This window comes from Neovison vison, chromosome 8 (genome assembly GCF_020171115.1).
Source record: "Neovison vison isolate M4711 chromosome 8, ASM_NN_V1, whole genome shotgun sequence".
In the NCBI taxonomy this organism is placed as follows: domain Eukaryota; kingdom Metazoa; phylum Chordata; class Mammalia; order Carnivora; family Mustelidae; genus Neogale; species Neogale vison.
The window spans coordinates 27,372,698-27,393,394 of NC_058098.1; the positions used below are offsets into that span (position 1 = coordinate 27,372,698).

Consider the following 20,697-nt stretch of genomic DNA (forward strand, 5'->3'; position numbering starts at 1 on the left):
GGACCCCCAAACTGTCCCTAAACCCATGTTTGGTGCCTCCCCTGAGCTCTCACGGCCACCGTGTCTTCTGTGCCACTGTCCATTTAGGACTGCTCTGCCTCACAGGACGAGCTGCCTGGGGCAGGCTGATCTGTCTCTTTACTTCTCAGGATGCCCAGGACCAGGGCTACTGGTTTGGGATGTATTTGGAGTTTGAGGACTGAATCAGTTATGTGGAGATCTGGCAGTGTACCCGGTGGTGAGCTTGCTGTCTCTGAAACGCATGCAGCTTGACTGCAAATCCTGACACCACTACTTTTGGAGAAAATAATAGTACTCGCAGCTAACATTAATTGAGCACTACCATGTTCCAGGTGCTTTGCTTTGTGCTGCTGTTTGAACTCTCACTGATAATAGTATCCTATAAGGTGGGATACTATCAGGCCCATTTTACGGAGGTCAGGTTAAATGACTTGTCCAAAGTCGCATGCCCAGGGGAATGACTAAAAGGGCATTTATATTCCAGGGGGATGAGTCCTTACCAGGCAGTGACTCAGAGCCACTCAGCAAAGCTGCTGTTAACAGGGTACCAGACCTCTACCTAGGCTATCAGCCAGCCTTTTGACAATGTTTGACTTTACCCAGGCCCTGCTGTGCTCCTAGAAGACAGCGATGGTTAAGAAATCTCTCCTACCTTTTGTTTTTGGAAATCCTACTACTCTTCTACGTTTAGAGAAATGGCGCACCACCAGCAACCACCCTCGTCATCTGACTTAGATAAGACTCTCGTCTATCTTTCTCACAACTTTGTAAGACTTGGATGGCTGGCTCCCTTGTTCGCCTGTGACCTTTCTTCTTTTGCCTGAACGTGCTGTTGAGGCGAAAGACTCTAATCCCATTCTTTGTCTCCTGGTTGATCAGCTGAGATTAGATCTGTTTGTCCTATCTGAAAGGAGAAGCAAACATTTCCTGTTTAGCTGACCAAGGAGACAAGGCAATCGCAGCTCTGAATTCCCCACCTGTAACCTGTGGGCTCCACCCATCTATGGCAAACGCCCTCTGCCCGGACATCTGATTTTGGGATCTCCCGTGCGCTCCCTACTGCGGTAGCTTGAGTAAAACCATCCCCCGCATTGTCTGGTGTATTTTGTCTCTGACACTTGCCACAGTGGCATTTTCCACTAGCGGCGTCGGCTCTGTAAGGGTCCTGTGTGTGCCCTTGGAGCACTTCCTTAGCATCTCTGTGCCCCCGGCTCCTCCTCCGCAAAACGGGATGCTCAGCTCACTAGCCCTACCTCCTCAGGTTGTGAGACCAAAGAAGATCACACCAGGAAGCGCTTGGCGCGGTGCCCGGCATAGAGCGAGCGCTCCAGAAATGTCAACCATTGTGCGTGCAGGAGAGGGGACTGGACGGGGCCTTCGGGGGACACACGGCAGGCGGAAGTGGGGGGTCGAAATCACGTCTGGAGACCTCCGCTCCCCTCCCCAGCTGGGGGGTGTCCGGATCCCCCCCTCCCACCCGCTCCCCGACCGCAAGCTGGGGCGGGGGGCACACGCTTCACTCCTCCCCTCCTAGCCGCCCGCCTTTGATTGTGGCGAGCAGCGAGTCGCAGAGCAAATTAACTTTTTGCACACTTCATTATGCGCCGCCCCGCGTCCCCAGGGGCCGCGGCCCCGCCCCCGCCCCGCGCCGACAACTTGATTGGGCAATTAATCTTCGCGCCCCCCGCCCCCCCTCCCCGCGCGGCCCGGGGCCTTTGTGCGCCTGCACGCCGGCCGCGGGCGCCCGCCGGGCCGCCCGGTCTGCTCGCGCTGATAAGGCGCCCCGCGCCGCCGGCCCCCGCCTTTGTCAGGGCGCCGGGAGGCCCGGCCGCCGCGCTGCCGTCTCGCACCCCGTCAGCGCGCCCCCGCCCCTTCGGCTCGGTCCATCTGTTTGAGCTGCACAATCCTCCAGCGGCCGGGGGGCTGGGGGAGGGGTCTCGCTCCTGGGCAGGGATCCAGCACCCCCACTCCACCCGGCCGCCCCATGTGTGAGGAGTGACGCCCCCCGAGCCCCCGACACACACACGCGCGCGCACGCACACGCACACACACACGCACAGGCTCCCGGGGCCGCCCAATTAAGCAGCGCGGTAGTAATTAAGAAGGGGGGCCGCGAAGCACAGCAGTAGTCTGAGGAATGGGGAGGGGCCTTCCCAGCAGTGTCCAAAAAAGAGGGGACCCTGCTACCCATCCTGTACCCCAGGTGTGTAACGCCTGGTTCTCGGCTTGGGGGTCTGCAGGTTTCAATGGCAAGAGTGGTGGTGGATGGGGGTGGGGTGGGGTGGGGTGGAGGGGTGGGAGGGAGAGTCCCTGGGAATTTGCCTGATAAATCGTGCCTCTTTGTGCGTTTTCCTGAGGTTTTGCAAGCAGTTGACCCAGCCTCAAAAAGGCAGCCTGATTCCGGTAATGTTGAGAGCAGGGTCCTCAATGGAGGGTAAACCCGAGGCTGTTGTAGAGGCCCATGGCAAGGGGTTCAGCATGCGGTTCAGAAAAATGCTCCCCACTCACTGCCTGAGATTGTGTGTCAGGGAAGGACTCTGTGTGCAGGCATGGTAGAGGGGATGGGCACAGAGCAGGTGCTCACAAGTGTTGGTTCTTAGATTTTCTGTAGTTTTCCCTGGATGGGCACAGGGCCACAGTTGAAAATGGATGGGTTAAAGATGGTGCTGCTAAGAGGCCCTTGAGTTTCATCTCTCTCCTGGGCAGCGGGGTAGAGCCTGGGTGTGGGCTCAAAATCTGTGATCTCCAAAGAGCTTGGGGCTGGGGGTCTTGGTGGGGGTGGGGGAGTGGGAGCCTCTGCCCCAGCATGCCAGTGTGTGGGCCAGGGTTTCAGTCTTCACTTCTGTTCACAGAGACTGGGACCCACCCAGTGTTGGGAGAATCCCTGTGCATGGGGGCTGAAGAAGCTGCTTCCTCCATGCAGTCCACCAGCAATAGGGATGGAAGATTGCCATGGGCTGAATCCATAGCTGCTCCACCAGGTGAGGGCAGCGTGAGCAAAGGAGAAGCTGTTGGCGGCCCTCATCGACTCAGGATCTGGTTTGGGAGAGGAATGAGAAGTAAGATAAACACAGAAGACCTGAGGTTTGGTGGGTAATAAGAGCTGTGGATAAAAACAAAGCAGAACAACTGAGGATGTGTGCAGACTCGGGCTGCCCTTGCTGGACCCCTCCCACCGCGACCCCTGACAGAAGGCCGCATTGCGGGGGCACTGAAGGCTATCCTCCTGGGCCTAGAGATGGACACCCTCTGCACTGTATCTCCCACTCCCTAGGACCCAGCTTCCCTAGCCAGCCTGGGGTTGTGGGGCAGGGTTCCCTGGGAAGATGGGCAGGCCTCAGTAGGCTCTGGCCTCTCCCCCTTATTCCTGAGGAGCGGGAAGTGGTGGTTCCCTCTGATAATGATGGACTCCAGTCTTGCGTGACTGAAAGGCCTCACGGGCCCACTGTCCAGAAGGGGCCCTGTGAGCAGGAGCTGAATTAAAAGGGAGAAATAAGAAATACAGCCTCGCTCCCCACCTCGCCCCCTCACTCCCCTCATTCCCACAGCCCCTGAGGCCACGGGTGGCTAGCGTCTCAGTCACTTTGCTGAGCTGAGTTAGTTAGCTGGGTATATACCTCTGTATGGGTACTATTAGGAGACACTCAGAACCAGCAAAGGAATAAAAAAAAAAAAAATGCTGTTTGACTCTGAAAAACTCCCCTCCAAACCACACTACCCCCCCCTCGGTTTAGATCCTTTGTCAACCCTCATCCCTGATTCTGATGTTCTGGCTCCGAACATCCCCAAATTCTAACGTCGTAGGCTTATAATTTTGTAGACTATTGACATTCTATGCATCTTCCTCAAACATTCTGGAATTCCGCTCCTATGTTCTCGGAATATGGGGCTCCCATATTGATTTTATTGGGTTCTGACCTTTCAAATCACAATGAAGTCTACATGCAAAGTCACAGGGTGCCTGGGTGGCTCAGTCAGTTAAGGGCTGACTCTGGGTTTCCACTCAGGTCATGATCTCTGGGTCATGAGATTGAGGTCTGTGTTGGGCTCCGAGCTCAGCACAGAGTCTGCTTGAGATTCTCTCCCTCTCCCTCTGCACCCCCCACCTTCCCACTCACACTCCCTTGCTTTCTCTCTCTAAAATAAATAAATAAATTCTTTAAAACAATGAGACTACATGCAAAGTCACATGAATACTAGTCATAATAACAGCAATGAACGGTCTTTCAAATTGTGTTTTTATTCAACAGATTTTTTTTTAGAATTTTCTTTTAAAAAAAAAGGTGTCAGACACTGTTCCAGGCGTTATACAAATAAATTAATTAAAATAAACATTTTGTTAGAAGGTGGTGTGTACAGGAGAGATGGGCAGGGAGTGAGGGGTTGTAGTTAAAATTGATGGTCACGGTAGGACACACTAAGAAGGTGACATTTGATTTTCTGTTCGTTCTTTCAATTACTGAGATTTGAAATTCCAGCCTGTAATTGTGGATTTCTTTCTTTTTGCAAGTCTGTCAGTTTTTGCTTCATGTATTTTGAATCTCTGCCCATTAGGGATATAAACATTTAAAATATTAGGTGCTTTTGATTAATTGACCTCTTATTCATTATAAAATACCCTTATAGCTATCGCTGGTAAAATTCTTTGCTCTGAAATAACCTTTGTTTGATATTAAACAGCCCCCCCCAATGTTTTTTTCCCCTTAAATATATATTCTGATCCTTTTAGGAATTGGATCATGAAAATTTCACAATGATTTAACATTGGCTTTCTCTAGACTAGGTATTCAAAGTCAGCTTTTCTTTTTCTGAGTGTATTTGTGAGTGTTTTTTTCCACCCATCCTTTCTCCCTTCCCTTCCTGTTATGAGCTGAATTGTGTCCCTCTAAAACTTAAAGGTCTAATGCCCATTACCTCAGAATGTGACTGTATTTTGTTGACAGGGCCTTTATTGTGGTAAGTTAAAATGAGGCCTTCAGGATGGTCCCTAATCCAATCTGACTGGTGTCCTTACAAGAGGAAATGTGGGGGCCCCTGGGTGGCCCAGTCAGTTAAGCACCTGACTCTAGATTTTGGTTCAGATCATGATCTCAGGGTGGTGAGATCCAGCCTGCATCAGACTCTGTGCTGGGCATAGAGCCTGCTTATGATTTTCTCTCTCTCTCTGCCCCTCCCCTCCACTTGCATGCATGAGAGGTCTCTCTCTCTCAAATAAATAAATAAATAAATAAATGTTTAAAAAAAAAAAAAGAAGAGGAAATTTGGATACACAAATAGATCCAAGAGATGTGTGTTCACAGAGGAAAGACAACATGAGGACACAGTGGGAAGTTGGCCAGCTGCAAGTCAAATAGAGAGACCCCAGAAGAAAGAAACCTATTAATATTTTGATCTTGGACTTCCAGTGAGGAAATAAGTTTCTGTTGTTTCAGCTACTTTGTGTTCTTTTGATTAGTTCTAGCATGGTATATTTATTTTTCCATCCTTGTACTTTTAACTTGTGTTTTTATATTTAAAGTGGTTTTTTGTTTTCTTTGTTTTGTTCTGGTTTTTCTTTGTAGGTGGTACATATATTTTTTTAATTCAATCTTGGCAATCTCTACTTTTTAATTGGGGGTGTTTAGACCATTTGCATTTAATGTGATTCTTGATATGGTTAGATTTAAGTCCATTTGTTTGCTCCATATTTGTTTCCCATTTATCCTATCTGCTCTTTATTCCCTTTTTCTTATTTTTTTCTGCCTTATTTTTGATTAATTGAGCATTTTTTATTATTCTATTTTACCTCCTTTGTTGGTTTATTAGCTGTAATTCTTCATTTTGTTATTTCATTGGTTTGCATTAAAATTTATAGTATATACCTCCAACTGCCCTCAGTCTATTGTCAAGTGATATTAGGACCTTATAAAACTATACTTCCCTTTCTTCCTGATTTTGGTTTTATTGTCCTATATTTTAGTTATGTAGATGTTACAACTCCACAAAATATTATTGTTGTTGTTGAAACAGTAAATTATCTTCTAAGGACATTAAATAATAAGAAAAATCTTTAAAATTTACTCATGTAATTAACATTTGTGGTGTTCTTTATTCACCTGAGTAGATCTGCATTTCCATCTGGTATCATTTTTCTTCTGTCTAAAGGATTTCATTTATCACTTTTTGTAGTGCAGATCGGTTGGTAAGGAATTCTTTCAACTTTGTATGTCTGAAAATGTTTTTATTTCGCCTTCATTTTTTGAAGGATATTTTAACTGGGTATAGAATTCTATGTTGTCACATTTTTTCTTTCATTGAGTTAAAAGATTTGCTCCACTATTTTCTCTCCTATCCAATGTCAACAAGAAATCTGCTATTATCCTATCTTTGTTTCTCTGTTTAACAAGCCTTTTTTCTCTGTTTTTAAAATATTTTCCTCTTTGTCACTGGTTTTGGGCAATTTGATCAAGATGGATAATTTTCTGTCTCTTTTTAAAGATTTTTTTTACTTAAAGATTTTATTTGTTTATTTGAGAGGGCGAGAGAGTGCGTGAGGCAAGAAAGTGTGAAAGTGAGAGTGCAAGAGCGGGGGTGGGGGGTAGAAAAGCAGAATCCCAGCTGAGCAGGGAGCCCAATGTGGAGCTCGATCCCAGGATACTGGGATCATGATCTGAGCTGAAGGCAGACACTTAACGACTGTGCCACCCAAGAGTCCCAATTTCTGTCTCATGTGCTTGTGATTTGTTGAACCTCTTGGATCTATAGGGTTATACCTTATATCAGATTTGGAACCTCTCAGCCATTCTCTTTCAAATATTTCCTTTGGGGATTTCAGTTACACATTAGGCTGCTTGAAGTTGTTCCAAAGCTTCAGATGCTCTTCTTTTTCATTTTTTATAATTATTATTTTTATCTCTCTCTGTGTTCCATTTTTGAAGTTTCTATTTGCTATGTCTTCAAATTCATTCATCTTTTCTTCTGCTGTGTTTAGTCAGCCATTATTCTCAGCATATTTTTCATGTCAGACATTGTAGTTTTCATTTCTAGAAATTCCATTTGGATCTTTTAATGTCTTCCATGGGTCTCTAACTTTTAAACATACAGAATACAGTTTTAATAATTCTTTTAATGTTCTTGTCTACAACTTCTATGTCAGTTTCCAGTAATTCATTATTGTCCTCATTATGGATCATGTTTTCTTGTTTCTTTGCATGCCTGGTAATTTTTGTATGGATGCTAAACACTGTGAATTTTACCTTTGTTGAAAGCTATATATTTTTATATTTCTATATTTTCTTGAATTTTGCTCTGAGATTCAGTTATGTTACCTGGAAATATTTGATGCTTTCAATTCTTGCTTTTATGATTTGTCGGGTGGGTTCAGAGCAGTGCTCTGTTAAGGGGTAATTCTTTACCAAGACTGAGAAAGGACCTTCCTGAATACCATAACCAGTGCACTATGGGTTATGATTTTTTTCTGTTTGGCTCTATTTTTGGTCCTGTTTGACTGTTGGATACTGTTATCTAGTCTTTGCCCATGTTTTTTCCCCAAACTGGAGTAGTATTATCAGACAAAAGCATCAACCCATGCTCAGCCTAATACTTTCTGCAGATTTCTGGGATCATCAGCTCTCTACTCTCTGATACTCTGTCCTGCAAACTCAGTTCCCCTTGGTCTTCCTGGACTCTCAGCTAAATTTCCTTAACTCAGGGAATCTTCTGGGTTTCACCTACATTCCCCTTCCCTGTACTAGGATTTGGAAACTCCTCCCAGGCAATACATTGGGACCATCATAGGGCTTATCTTCTTTACTTCCCATCTGTCAGAGATCACTTTGTTGCCTGATGCCTGGTGTCTTGAAAACTTTCATCTCATATTTTGCCTGGTTTGTTTGTTTGCTTTGTTTGTTTCAAGAGGGAGAGTAAATCCAGTCCCTGATACCCCATCTTGGGTGGGAGCAGCTGTCAGAAGGGGACATTTGAATACAGACTCAGAGGAGGTGATGGAAGGAACCATGACAATATGGGGACTAGTGGGTGGGGAGGGGATTCTAGACAGTGGGAACAGCATGTACAACAGCTCTGTGCATATGTGCCTGGGTGTGTTTGAGGAACAGAAGGAAGCGAGTATAGATGGAGCAAGGGATGTGGTGGGGGGTGGTCAGAGGGGGTGGAGGTGCCAGCTTTTGTAGGATCTTACAGGCTGTGGTAGGAACTTTGGCTTTTATACCCAATGAAATGGGAGCTATGCAAATGTTCTGAGAAGAGAAGAAACATCTATTGACTTACATTTTACACGATCTCTGAATTGATGGAAGTAACTGCATTAATGGAGAGATGTAAGACTGAAAGCTTGAGACAGCTGGGAACTGATGCACTAAATCTAGCAACAGATGATGGTGACTGGGATACCATTAGTGGGTTAGTAACTAGGAGGGGGCTTGAGAGGGGTTCCTGGGGTGCTCTCAGGCTTCTATATCTCGATCCACTTGGAAGTTACATCATGTGCTCACTGTGTGAAGATTCATTGATCTGGATGTACACGTCCAGTTGTGGACTCATCTACACGAACATGATACCTCAATTTAAAAAATAAAATAGAAGTCAGGGGCCTGAATGATTCAGTCGGTTAAGCAACTGACTCTTGGTTTCGGCTCAGGTCATGATCTCAGGGTGGTGAGTTTGAGCTCCCACTGGGCTCTGTGCTGGGTGTGGAGCCTATATAAAATAAAAATATTAACAAATAAATAAAATAGAGAGAGAAGAGCATGACCAGGCTGTTATCAGTGGAGGTGGGAGGAAGTGAGTAGATTCTGAATGTCTTTTATAGGCAGATCCAATAAGATTTGAGGATGACGCTAATGGTAGATGGGAGGAAGATGAAAGGGTCCAGAATAATGTCATGGGAGGGTCTGAGAATCTTTTTTTTTTCCACCAGTGTAGTTCATGTGATGGATTTTGGAGCTATGGGTGGCCACCTTTGCCTCCATGAGGTTAGAGTCTCCCTGAGAGTGAAACTAACAGTGAAGAAATCAAAGTCAAGGGGCGCCTGGATGGCTCGGTCAGTTGAGCATCTGATTCTTGGTTTGGGCTCAGCTCATGAGCTCAGGGTTTGGGGATCGAGCTCTGTGTTGGGCTCTGCCCTCAGTGGGGAGTTTGTTTGAGATTCTCCTTCCCTTTTCCCCTCGTCCTGCTCAGTTGTGCCTGCACATGCTTTTTCTCTCTCTAAAAATAAATGAATAGGGTGCCTGGGTGGCTCAGTTGTTATGGGTCTGCCTTTGGCTTGGGTTGTGATCCCAGCCCCGCATCAGGCTCCCTACTCAGCAGAAAGTCTGCTTCTCCCTCTTCCACCCCTGCTGCGTGTGTTCCCTCTCTCGCTGTGTCTCCCTCTGTCAAATAAATAAATAAAATCTTTAAATAAATAAATAAATAAACTTAAAAAAAAAGGAATCAAAATCAAGATGGAGGGTGAGACAGGGTTTTCACAGTAATATGTCCGCTCCTGGGGGTGCCTGGGTTGGTTGAGCATCTGCCTTTGGGGTCATGATCTTGGTGTCTTGGGACTGAGCCTCGAGTCAGGCTCCCTGGTCCATGGGGACTGCTTCTCCTTTTCTCTCTGCCCCTCTCCTTAGCTTGTGCTCTCTCTCTTTTTCTCAAATAAATAAATAAAATCTTAAAAACACACACACACACACACAAAATGTCAGCACTGGATCCAGCCATGCCTGAAGCCCATAACCTGGCCTTCTTAGTTATATAAATCAATAATTTCTTTTTCTTTCTTTCACTTGTGACTGAAGAGTCCAGACTGATATGACTTCTTTGCATGCTTTCCTCTATGGACCATCCTGGGGACACTTGATACAAGCCATTTCCTGTCCTTTATCAACACCTGCCCTGAACTTTCTTTCCTCTGGACCTTTGCTTCTAGGGGACTCTCTAGAATGCCCTTCTTTCTTTCTTTTTCTTTTCTTTAAGATTTTATTTTTTTATTTGACAGAGAGAAAGCACAAGTAGGCGGAGTGGCAGGGAGAGGGAGAGGGAGAAGCAGGCTCCCCACTGAGTAGGGAGCCTGATATGGGGCTTGATTCCAGGACCCTGAGATCATGACCTGAGCTGAAGGCAGCCGCTTAACCAACTGAGCCACCCGGGCACAGCTAGAATGCCCTTCTTTCCTTGCCTCCAGCTCTCCTATCCGAACAATCCTCCTGTTCAAATCCATCCTGACTTCATCAGCTGAAATTGGGAGCTGGCAGGGTGCTTAGACCCTGACCCTTTACCATTGTATGGAGGGGATACTGAGGTCACTCTGTGACACAGCGGCAGATTTGTGGCCGGGACTCCAGTGTCCTGATTCGCTCAGGGGCCTCCTGCCATCTTCTTTGTTTAGACTTTTCTGTCCTCACCCTCACTCAGGGCTGAATGGAGCTCTTCCTGACAACTTGCCTTCTCTCTCATGCTGCCGGCTTTTGCACATGCTGCTTCCTTAGCTTGGGCTACCTCACTCCTCCCTGTCCTCCTGGCAAAGTTGCCCCTTGAACTTGGAGACTCTACTCAAGGATCAGAATTCTACAGGTCTTCCCTTATTCCCAGGGCAGGTTAGTGCCCTGCCAGGTGCCCCCATGGGCACCTCTGGTGCCCTCATGAACCTGTTCATCCCTCTGTATTGTGAGTGTGTTTTGGGCAAGGCGGCTGCTGGGTTTGTTCCTGCAAAAAAGGCTCCCAGTCAGCATTTGCTAATCGACAAACGTGGACGAGAAAGGATACTGCTGAGATGGGGGCCAGCCCTGGGCTGGAGACAGGGATTGTAGGCAAGTCATATCCTCTCCTCAAGCCTCAGGTTTTCCAGCTGTTAAAGGACAGGACATAATAATGCTTAAAACCTCAAGTAGCCTGAATTTGAATCCTGACTGCATGATCTTAGGCAGATTACTTAAGCTCCCTCAGTTTCCTTGTTTGCAAAAGCAGGATAATCAATACACCCGCCTTGTAAGGTATTTGTGAGCATTAAATGAGCGAATATTTATCAAGCTCTTAGAACTAAATTGGCACATCCTATAGGAATCCCCAAACAACCATTGAACAATGGAAACCCTTGCCTTCCTGAGACATGATGAGAGTCACAAACCAGGATGTGCTTTATAAATGGACTCTGATTGCTCTCATTAAGTAAGCTTCCCGGAAAAGGAGGATTCTGACACTCGCTAGGTGTGTGTCCTTGAAGAAATCACACCACTTCTCTGGGCCTCAATTTTCCCATCTGTAAAATGGACAGGTGAGTTTAGGACCATTAGGGATAAGACTCTTAGCCTCTCTGAGGCTTGTGACTGAATCCATGAATAAGCACATCTCATCGTGGGATCCTGCTGAGGGTTGCACAGGACGGTGTCTGCAGATGCTGGGCCAACCAGGCCTGCCACATAGCGCTCAGGAAATGTGCCCATGCTTAGTGCCACTCATATTCTGGCCCTCGCCTTCCAGGGTTCCCTGAGGCAGGGCTGGACAGGGGATATGCTGGGTATCCATTAAGGAAGGCCCCAACCCATCACCCTCCTGCCAAGTTAGAATAGCAAAGGCAGCTCTGTCCGCCTGTTTCCGAGCCTTTTCTGATGGGCTGTGGCGTCAGGGAGAAGGACAAGCTCACAAAGGCCTTGAGGCCAACAGAATCCCTGTCACATATGACCACCTCCCTGTTGTCACTTGCTACCTGCTGGGACCTGAGAGTGGGGGTGCTCAAGTGGAAAGAGAGCAAGATCAAAATCCTGGCCGCTCCCCTTTCTTGCTGTGTGACTTCAGGGGAGCCTCTATACCTCTCTGTTCCCTAGTTCCTTACTTGTCACATGATGAGGCTTTAAGCAGCCTGGAGGGGAGAGTATGGGTCCTGATCAGGAGGGGTGATTGTTGACTGAGGCTGGGTCCAGGAGGCCAGGAACACAAACCATCCCCAGACCTCTCCCCGGGGTAAGGGAGAGGCAGTTGGGAGTAACACAAACCATCCCTGGACCTCTCCCCGGGTAAGTGAGAGGCAGTTGGGAGCCCAGAGGCCTCTCCCTCCAGGTCCTGAGGTGGAGCACAGACTGGCTGGCGGAGGCCCAGGGCTCATCTTGGGATGGAGACAGATTGGCAGACAAAGAGGAGGCAGGCGGGCAGGGCTGGGGTGCCCCTGGGGAGGAAAGGGAAAGGGAGGGGTAGGGAGCAGGGGGGAAGAAGGCAGGGCTGTAGGCAGCCTCACAAACCCAGAGCCTGTGAAGTCTCCAGCTGGAGGCCTGGACTGGACCCCTCCCCCGAGTGGGTAGGGAGAGGGGCCTGTTCCTTCACTCCTCTGGATTTGGGGGAGGGAGGGACCTGGGGGGTGAGGCTGTGATCGAGCATTCTCCCCTTTCCACAAAACACAGCCCCGCTCTGGCCATCCTGCCACTGTGATGTCTTCACAGTAGCTCCCCTCCACGACAGCCGTGCTCCGAGTCCTCACGTGAGCGTGTCGAGGTCGAGCCGGTTCCGGGAGATGCTGCTGCTGCCACCTCCCAGGAACACTTGGAGAACCACCACTGCATTGCGTGCTCAGTCCGCTTGGGTGCCCCTAGGTGCGGACGCTGAGATGGAGCTGGCACGATAAGAGGCTTGCTGGGCCAGGGCTCCTGCAGAAGGAGGACAGAGGGGGACAGCCTCAGCCGCTGATGGGAACCCAGCAGGGAGCTCCGGAGAGGAGTTCACCCCCTATAGGAGCCTGATCTCTTCGGGCAGCAGTGGCCAGTCCCGGGTTCCTGTGCTGGCTCGGACGCTGGCTGGGATTGCCTGGGTGTGACCTGGCTCAAAAGCAGAGGGGGACCCTGAAGGTGCTGCCACTGCTGACCCTGAACCTGAAGGACACGTTCTTCAGGAAGGGAGACTGAGTGCCATATCCATGGCTGCCACAGGCATCTGCTGTGTGCCAGGCTCTGGGCGGAGCATTTACCTGGATGAATGCGGTTTCTGACCCAACCTGAGAACTCAAATATAGCTGGCCCCATTTAGTAGATGGGAAAATTGAGGCAGTGAAAGATTAGGTGATCAGTCCCATGATGGAGCCAGGATCTGAGCCCCTCTGATGCCCTAGGGTTCTTCCCTTCCAACTACCCTGAAAGGTGAAGACCATTCTCCTCTTTTATAACTGATGAATCTCGGGTATGGAGAGGTCAATGATTTCCCGGATCAGACAAGTGAAGTAAGTGGAGGTTCTGGGATTTGAATCCTGCGCTGACCCATCTCTTCTAATTTCAAGGTGCCATGTGTTGAATGTTTCCAGGGAGATACAATAGCAGAATCTTGGGCCTGGAAGGAGCCTCCCGAACAATCCTCCAGTGGGGACACCAAGGCCCAGCCATGCCTCAGTGCCTCTCTGGGGCCCAAGGGGTCTCCCTGTTGTGTGTGGGATGTATCCAGCCATCATTCATGCATTCAGCACACAGCGATGGGCACCTGTGGGTCCACCCTCCAACTCAGGGCATTTACGGTGCAGGGGGGAAGCAAACATGGTATGGGGGGTTCTACGTAGACATTGGAGTGGCACTGGGGATTGGGGCAGGTGGCTGAGACATTTAGGGATGCATTCAGGGAGACTTCCTGGAGGAGGTAGCCTGAGAGGAGAGAAAGTGAGAAGGGCATTCAAGGCAGGGGAAGGAGCAGAAACAGTCTTGAAGGTAAGAGAATTCATATTGCTTTTATTTATTTATTTATTTATTATTATTTTTTAAAGGTTTTATTTATTTGTTAGAGAGAGAGAGATACAGAGCGCAAGCACAGGCAGACAGAGTGGCAGGCTAGAGGCAGAGGGAGAAGCAGACTCCCTGCTGAGCAAGGAGCCCGATGTGGGACTCGATCCCAGGACGCTGGGATCATGACCTGAGCCGAAGGCAGCTGCTTAACCAACTGAGCCACCCAGGCGTCCCAAGAATTCATATTGCTTTTAGAGAGTTGATGGGAATTAGCAGGTCTGGATGCTGCGATTGTGGGGGAAGGTGTGGCTAGGACTGATGTGGAAAGTGGAGTCTGACCTGGCCGGTGTGCTCAAATGCTGGCCTTGAAACCTGACCCCAGCTCTGTGCAGAGCAGGGCCACTCACTGTCTGCGGGTGAGCTGTCACCTGCAGGGATCTGACTTCCTCAGGGTTCCCTCTGGCTTCTTGGACTCCTCTGTGACTTCCAGCCCCTGCCAGGGCCCCATGATCTCTTCTGATTTTCAAGCCCTTGTTCAGTTCTAACAAAGTGAACCCGTGTAATCAGCAAGGTTTTGGGCTAATGGCAGAGTGAGACTTCCAAGGCTGGGTCATGAAATATATTGGAGCTTCCATCTTGGTCTCAGGTTCTATCACTCTGGGGAAGCCATCTGCCACACCATGGAGTCATTCAAGCAGCTGGAGGAAAGGCCTGCATGACAAGGAACTGAAGTCCCACCTCCAGCTGGGGCCAACTTGGCCGTCCCATGAATGAGCCACCTTGCAGGCAGATTCTGCCGTCCCGGTCCAACATTTGGATGAGTGCAGCCCCCAAACCAACCAGCCAAACAGGTCCCAAATTGCTGACCCAGGGAAAGCATGAGACCTACTAAATGACTCTGGTTCTGAGTCACTAAGTTTGGGGGTGATTTGTTCTGCAGTATCAGATCAAGAGGGCATCTTCCCATCCTTTCTTGGTTCCTGTTGCTCTGTCCTCTCTGTCTTCTCTCTCATTCACTCCCAAACATTTATTGGACACCCACTATGTACCAAGCCATAGAGATAACAGGTTACAAGACTTCAGGCCCCCGCCCTCAGAGTCCCAAGATTCAGGCTCCCTGTTCTGTGATTTTCTCAATTCATTAAGTCACTGTTTGACTGTTCGAGCTGAATGTCTCAGAATGCCTTTTTGGGAGATCTAACTTCTTTGGAGTCTAATGGAAACCAAAGTGTCTCCACCAGAGAAGTTCAGAAACACACAGAATTAAATTGGGCAACAATCTCAGAGGGATCTCAGGCCATCCCAGACCAGACCTTAGGCCCTCAGACGCCAAAGACCCAGTTGGGCCCCCACGGACGTGTAGTCCTAGTGAGGAGTCAACACTGCCCCAGGCTCGGAGCTGCTGTTTGCTTCTCTAGACAATGCAGCCCACATAGAAGGCTTGGTGGAGGCTGAGCCCTGGGCCTGGGCTCTCCCTTCCTCTCCTCTGTGTTCTCAGCAGGCTGCCCCTGTGAGGGCCTGGTGGGCCTCTGGTGGCCCCGCCTGGGAGACAGGTTTAAGAGGAAGAGCGAGAAAGCCCTTGGGTTGTGTTCAGGCCCACTCCTCTGGGCCGGCTCTGCCTGCGGCTGAAGCTGAGGGATCCGCCTCACGAAGGTGCACAGAAGCCAGAGGGTGTGAGTCTGAGAACACAGCCTTGGGGCAGCAGCTGGACCTGACCCCCTCTCAGGGAAGCTACTGTTTCTGGAGGACCAACCTGGCCTGATGTGGGGGTCAGGGTGGTCCCGGGCGCTGTGTGTGACCCAGGAAATAGCCCCTGCAGTTGAGGAGAGGGTGTGAGGGAGGCTGGGGAGGGGAGAGGGCAAGCAGAAGGCCTCCTTCCCCCTCTGCTGCTGCTTATTTCCCTCCCTCCTTAATTCTTTTTTTTTTTTTTTAAGATTTTATTCATTTATTTGACACAGAGAGAGATCACAAGTAGGCAGAGAGGCAGGCAGAGGGAGAGGAGGAAGCAGGCTCCCTGCCGAGCAGAGAGCCTGATGCGGGGCTGAATCCCAGGACCCTGAGATCACAACCGGAGCCGAAGGCAGAGGCCCAACCCACTGAGTCACCCAAGCGCCCCTCCCTCCCTCCTTAATTCTTGCCCCCATGTCTCTCTTCCATCTTCTCTTTCTTTCCTTCTGTTTCTCTTTTTCTCCTCTTCTCACAGTTTTTTTTTTTTTTTTTTTTTTTTTTTTTTTAAAGCTAGTCTTTTTCCTGCTTCTCCCCCCAATCCCTTTCCCTCCTCTTCACCTTCATGATGGCTAAGCCTGGATTCTGGCTGCCTTGGGTTGGAATCTCAGCTCTGCCACCTGCTGGCTGTGTGACCTTGGGCCTGTTACCTAACCTCTCTGTGCTTTGGTTTCCTGGGCTGTAAAATGGGAGCCTAACAGTATCTGTCCTGGAAGTTTCTCTGACGAGTAGGTGAGGCCAGGGCCCAGCCCCTGCAGGTGTTAGGTGTCTGCTGCTCCCCCTTAATGCTCTCCCCTCCCTCCTTTTCTTCTCCTACTGTCCGTGCTACCTCCCTGTCTTCCTCCCACCCTCCCTCCAGATTCTGGGGCCCTTGCTTACTCCTTGTCCACTAGGCATCTTGCTGCCCTCCCCGCTCCCACTATCCTTCCACTGTGCAGAGATGGGGGCCCAGGCACGGGGCCAGGCCGCCCCAGGAGCAGTTGCCCAGCCAGGTGGTTGGAGCGCTTCCCTGGGCCCCGCCCACCACGAGTGCGAGGAGCTGCCTTTGTGCCACCAAGTGACAGCCTCTCTTGGCGCAGTTGGCAGAACCATGCATCTGGCCCCAGTACAGCTGAGCTGCTCAGCCTGGCAGGCAGTGGCCTCAGGAGGCAGGGTGCTCTGGGGTGCCCTTGCCATTCGCCTGCATGAAGGGTGTGCCCAGCCCCACGGGGCCCCCGGGTGCCACACGGTGGGAGTGCGGGCAGCGGGTAGACATGGATAGCTGTATCAGCTCCCCCGAGTCCTTGCTTTGTTCCTGTCTGTGCCGTGAGTGCAAATTCCTTGCATCTTGACAGCCACCGGATGGGGTAGGCACTGGTACCATTGCCCACTTTAGAGATGAGCAAACCGAGTCAAAGAAAAGCTGAGATCGCTCACTGGAGGTGGGCTGCGGGGCGGAAAGGACACTTGCAGGAGGGAAGGCATTTTACTGAGGAGGAAACAAGATGAGTCCGGGTCCTCCATGTGAGGCTGGAGTCCGGGTCCTCCATGTGAGGCTGGGGATCCTCCGGTCCCTCTCAGCTGGCAGCCCTGCCGGGCTGGTCTCCCACACGGGGGTCTCCATCCTCGTGCGGGACGAGGCTGGGAAGAGCAGCAGGCTCCTGCCAGTGTCTCAGTCTTCACAGTTCTTTGAGAGTCTTGCCCTTACTTTCCAGGTGAGAAGCCCGAGACCCAGGGAAGGCAAAGACTGTGACTGAAGTCCCATGGACAGTACATGTGACTCTGAAGTTCCACTTTTCTGTCTTCCACCGTGGAGGCCTGGGGCAGGGGGCGGCGAAGACAGGGCATGCCAGCCGCCACTCCTCCGTTCTGTTTCTGCTGCCAAGTCCTGACCCTGGTGCCTCTCTGCCCACCATTTGCAGAAAGGCGTAAGTACAGACACCTTCACTTCGTGCTGGAAGCCAGGCCTGCCTGGGATCACTGCATTCACCTTTCTCCCTTCCCTGGGCTTCTCTTTCCTCCTTCCTACCTGCCTGGCTACCTGACTTGTAAGTAAGATATAAGATACAATAAAATACCTGGAGCACAAACATCTAATGTGTGCAATTCAGTGAATTTTTATGCGAGTACACAGCTGTGTGACTACCACCCAGATGAAGACAAGAACATTCCCGGGGACCAGCGCTCTCTCTCCTGCCCATCCCCCAGGTAACCACTCTTCTGATTTTTTTTTTTTAAAGATATATTTCTTTCTTTCTTTCTTTCTTTCTTTTTTTAAGATTATTTATTTATTTATTTGACAGACAGAGATCACAAGTAGGCAGAGAGGCAGGCAGAGAGAGAGAGGAAAGCAGGCTCTCCGCTCAGCAGAGAGCCCGATGCGGGGCTCGATCCCAGGACCCTGGGATCACGACCTGAGCCGAAGGCAGCGGCCCAACCCACTGAGCCACCCAGGCGCCCAAGATATATTTATTTCTTTATTTGACACAGAGAGAGAGCACAAGTAGACAAAGAGATAGGCAGAGAGAGAGGGGGAAGCAGGCTCCGTGCTGAGCAGAGAGCCTGATGTGGGGCTCAATCCCAGGACCCTGAGATCATGACCCGAGCCGAAGGCAGAGGCCCAACCCACTTAGCCACCCAGTTGAGTCACAATGTTACATTAGGTCCTGCTGTGCACTGTTCTGATTTTTGCCATCGTAAAGTTTGCTTGTTCTCAAAATTCAGATAAGTGCAATTGTCGTCATCATGTCCATGGGACTGATGAGTCATGTATAGATCAGAGAGGGGAGGCTGGCCCACTGGCATCTCAGAGCCCAGTACCTTTGCACATGCTTTGAGCAGAGAGATCAAAGCAGTGGTCACTTGTTAATGTCCCCCAGCACTTTGTCCGATCAGAGGAAGCACAGCTCCTAGCTCCTTGGGGACAGGATGGCCAGGTAGCTGATATTCTTCATCCAGAGGGACGAAACACAAGGATCCTGGGATTTTTGCAATCCAGAAAATGTGAGGCAGGTTGGCTTCCTTCAGGAGCTCAGAGAGATGCTAAAAGTCTCTGCTGGATTGAATAACGTCCCCCCCCCCAAACCATGTCCACCTGAAACCTCAGAATGTGATCTTATTTAGAAATAGTGTCTTTGCAGATGTAATCAAGTGAAGGTAAAGTCATACTGGACAAGGGTAGATCCTAGTCCCATGACCAGTGTCCTTATGAGAACAGGGAAATCTGGACACAGACACAGGCATCCAGGGAGGATGCCATGTGGCGACTGAGAGAGAACAGAGTGACGGGCCTACAAGCCAGAGTGCCAAGGATTGTCGGCAACCCCCGCGGGGCCCCGCTGACACCTCACTTTCAGACCTCCAGCTTCCAGAACTGTGAGCTCATACGTTTCTGTGATCTTAAGCCAGTTTGTTGTAAGTTGTTCCAGCAGCCCCAGAAAACAAACTCAACATCCAAGCCTGAGGTCTGGGATTTGCCACCTTTGACCCTGCACTTGGGTGGGGTCCGTCTCAGGAGAGAAACCCTGGACATACAGAGAAGCTGCTGAGGATGTCCCAGCAAAAGCCCAGAGCTTGGGGCACAAATGCTCGCTCTAATGGGGGTGGAAGACAGAAAAATATTTGTCTGATGCCAGTTTTAAGAGCAAGAACCAAAAAGGTACCTCAGCAGATGACCCTGATTGACACCAGCACATTCGAGAGTGTCACCCAGCCACAAAGGGGACAGTTTGCCAATCCCACTGCCAGGCAGATCTGCTTTCCTCTGGCCATAGCTCCTCTTGGTTTTATTATTCCCATTTCACAGATGTGGAAATGGAGGCTCTGGGATTTTAAGTGACTAAAGCAGCAGGAGTGACAGCCCAGGCTTTGGGACCTTGTGACTTTGGGTACATGAATCGCCCTTCCTGAGCATCCCGTTAGCAGAAACATATGTAACAAGACACATTTATGATGGAACCGCCTTCTCAAGCAGGTCACACTACATCTTCACACAGGTCTGGGAGACCACTGTTACCAACCCATTGTACAGCCTCAACCCTGAGGCTCAACGAGGACAGAGATGTGCGCGAGGGATGTGCACAAAACTGGAGAAACACAGGCAAATCTCATCTTGCAGTGTTCTTGTGCAATTTGAGTTGAATATGTGATGACAGTGTGAATGCACCTGGTACACAGTCGGTGGTTAATAAAGGCTCGCATGAAGTCTCACAGCAGGTGAGTGGTGGAAGGAAGAATTCCCTCCCAGGTTTGTCTCACCCACGGGCCCTTTTCAGCCCCTCCTTCCATGTGAAGCCATGACGATGGTGCCTGGCACAGAGTGAGCCTTCCAGAAGGGTGGACGTAGTCAGAGCATTCCTTCAGAAAGTTTGAAAACACGAATCTTATGGAAATATAGTGAGCATGGGTCATGAATGACGGAACCGGCAGGACAGTTCACTGGAGGGCAAGATGGCAAAATTAGATACAAAACCAGTTAAGGTCTTACAGGGCGACAAAACCATAAGCTTCAGCTTTATTTTTAGTTCAGGGCAAAAATCATTTGCAACTGCGCATCTTTTAAAAGTTAAAGTGTAACTTCCCCGAGTGGGAAGTCTGATCAATAACAAACAGCAAAGTCAAACAAAGCTACCTCTCCTAGAGAATCAGGTGACCCAGTCAGGCTGATCAGTGTCTTAGAATGACCTCGAAAGGGCACACTGGCTTCCTTTTGTCTTATGTCCCTGTTTTGGATATTTTTCTTTACACCTGTTATCACCCCCACTCCTACTATTATCATTTGACTTCTCTCTGCAGAAAGGCAGCTCACAGAGCTTGCAGTTTTCTTAGAAGGAACACAGACCCCACCATCCCCTTCACAGAGGGAGGAAGGGCAGAGCCCTCACCCACAACTGAGAGTCTGGGACAACACTGGCCAGACAGCAGATCCACCGGGGCTGAAGTGGGGTCGGGGTGGGGGCCAGCAGAAGGGGCCTATGGCCTTGGTTGTTGTGTAAATAACCATGCCTTGGAAAGATCTCCCGCAGATCACTCCTCAAGTAAAATAATGCAGCTGGTAGATGAGAAGTGGAGGTGATCCCATGTAGGTCTGTGTATGTAGGTATGTGCATTCGTGGTGTGCATAGGTTTAGAAGTATAAATGTGTCTGTACTTGCAAGCATAGATACATTGATTTTAAGTGTGCATGTAGAGAGCTCTCTGGACAAACACCACACCTCCCCAGCTCAGTCAGAGTGTGGGGGTGTGAGGATGAAGGGGGAACAGTCCTGCGGAACCCATGGCACTGTTTAAGTTGGTGCTC

General features: G+C 49.7%; 1 long non-coding RNA gene across 1 annotated transcript in view; it reads left to right on the forward strand.

Annotated features, from left to right (window-relative positions):
• Positions 1–17,495, forward strand: part of LOC122915608 — a 69,849-nt gene extending 52,354 nt beyond the window's left edge. The window contains exon 3 of the long non-coding RNA XR_006386070.1: positions 17,114–17,495. This is a non-coding gene — a long non-coding RNA (uncharacterized LOC122915608). The remainder of the gene's footprint in view (positions 1–17,113) is intronic.
• Positions 17,496–20,697: the final 3,202 nt, after the last annotated feature.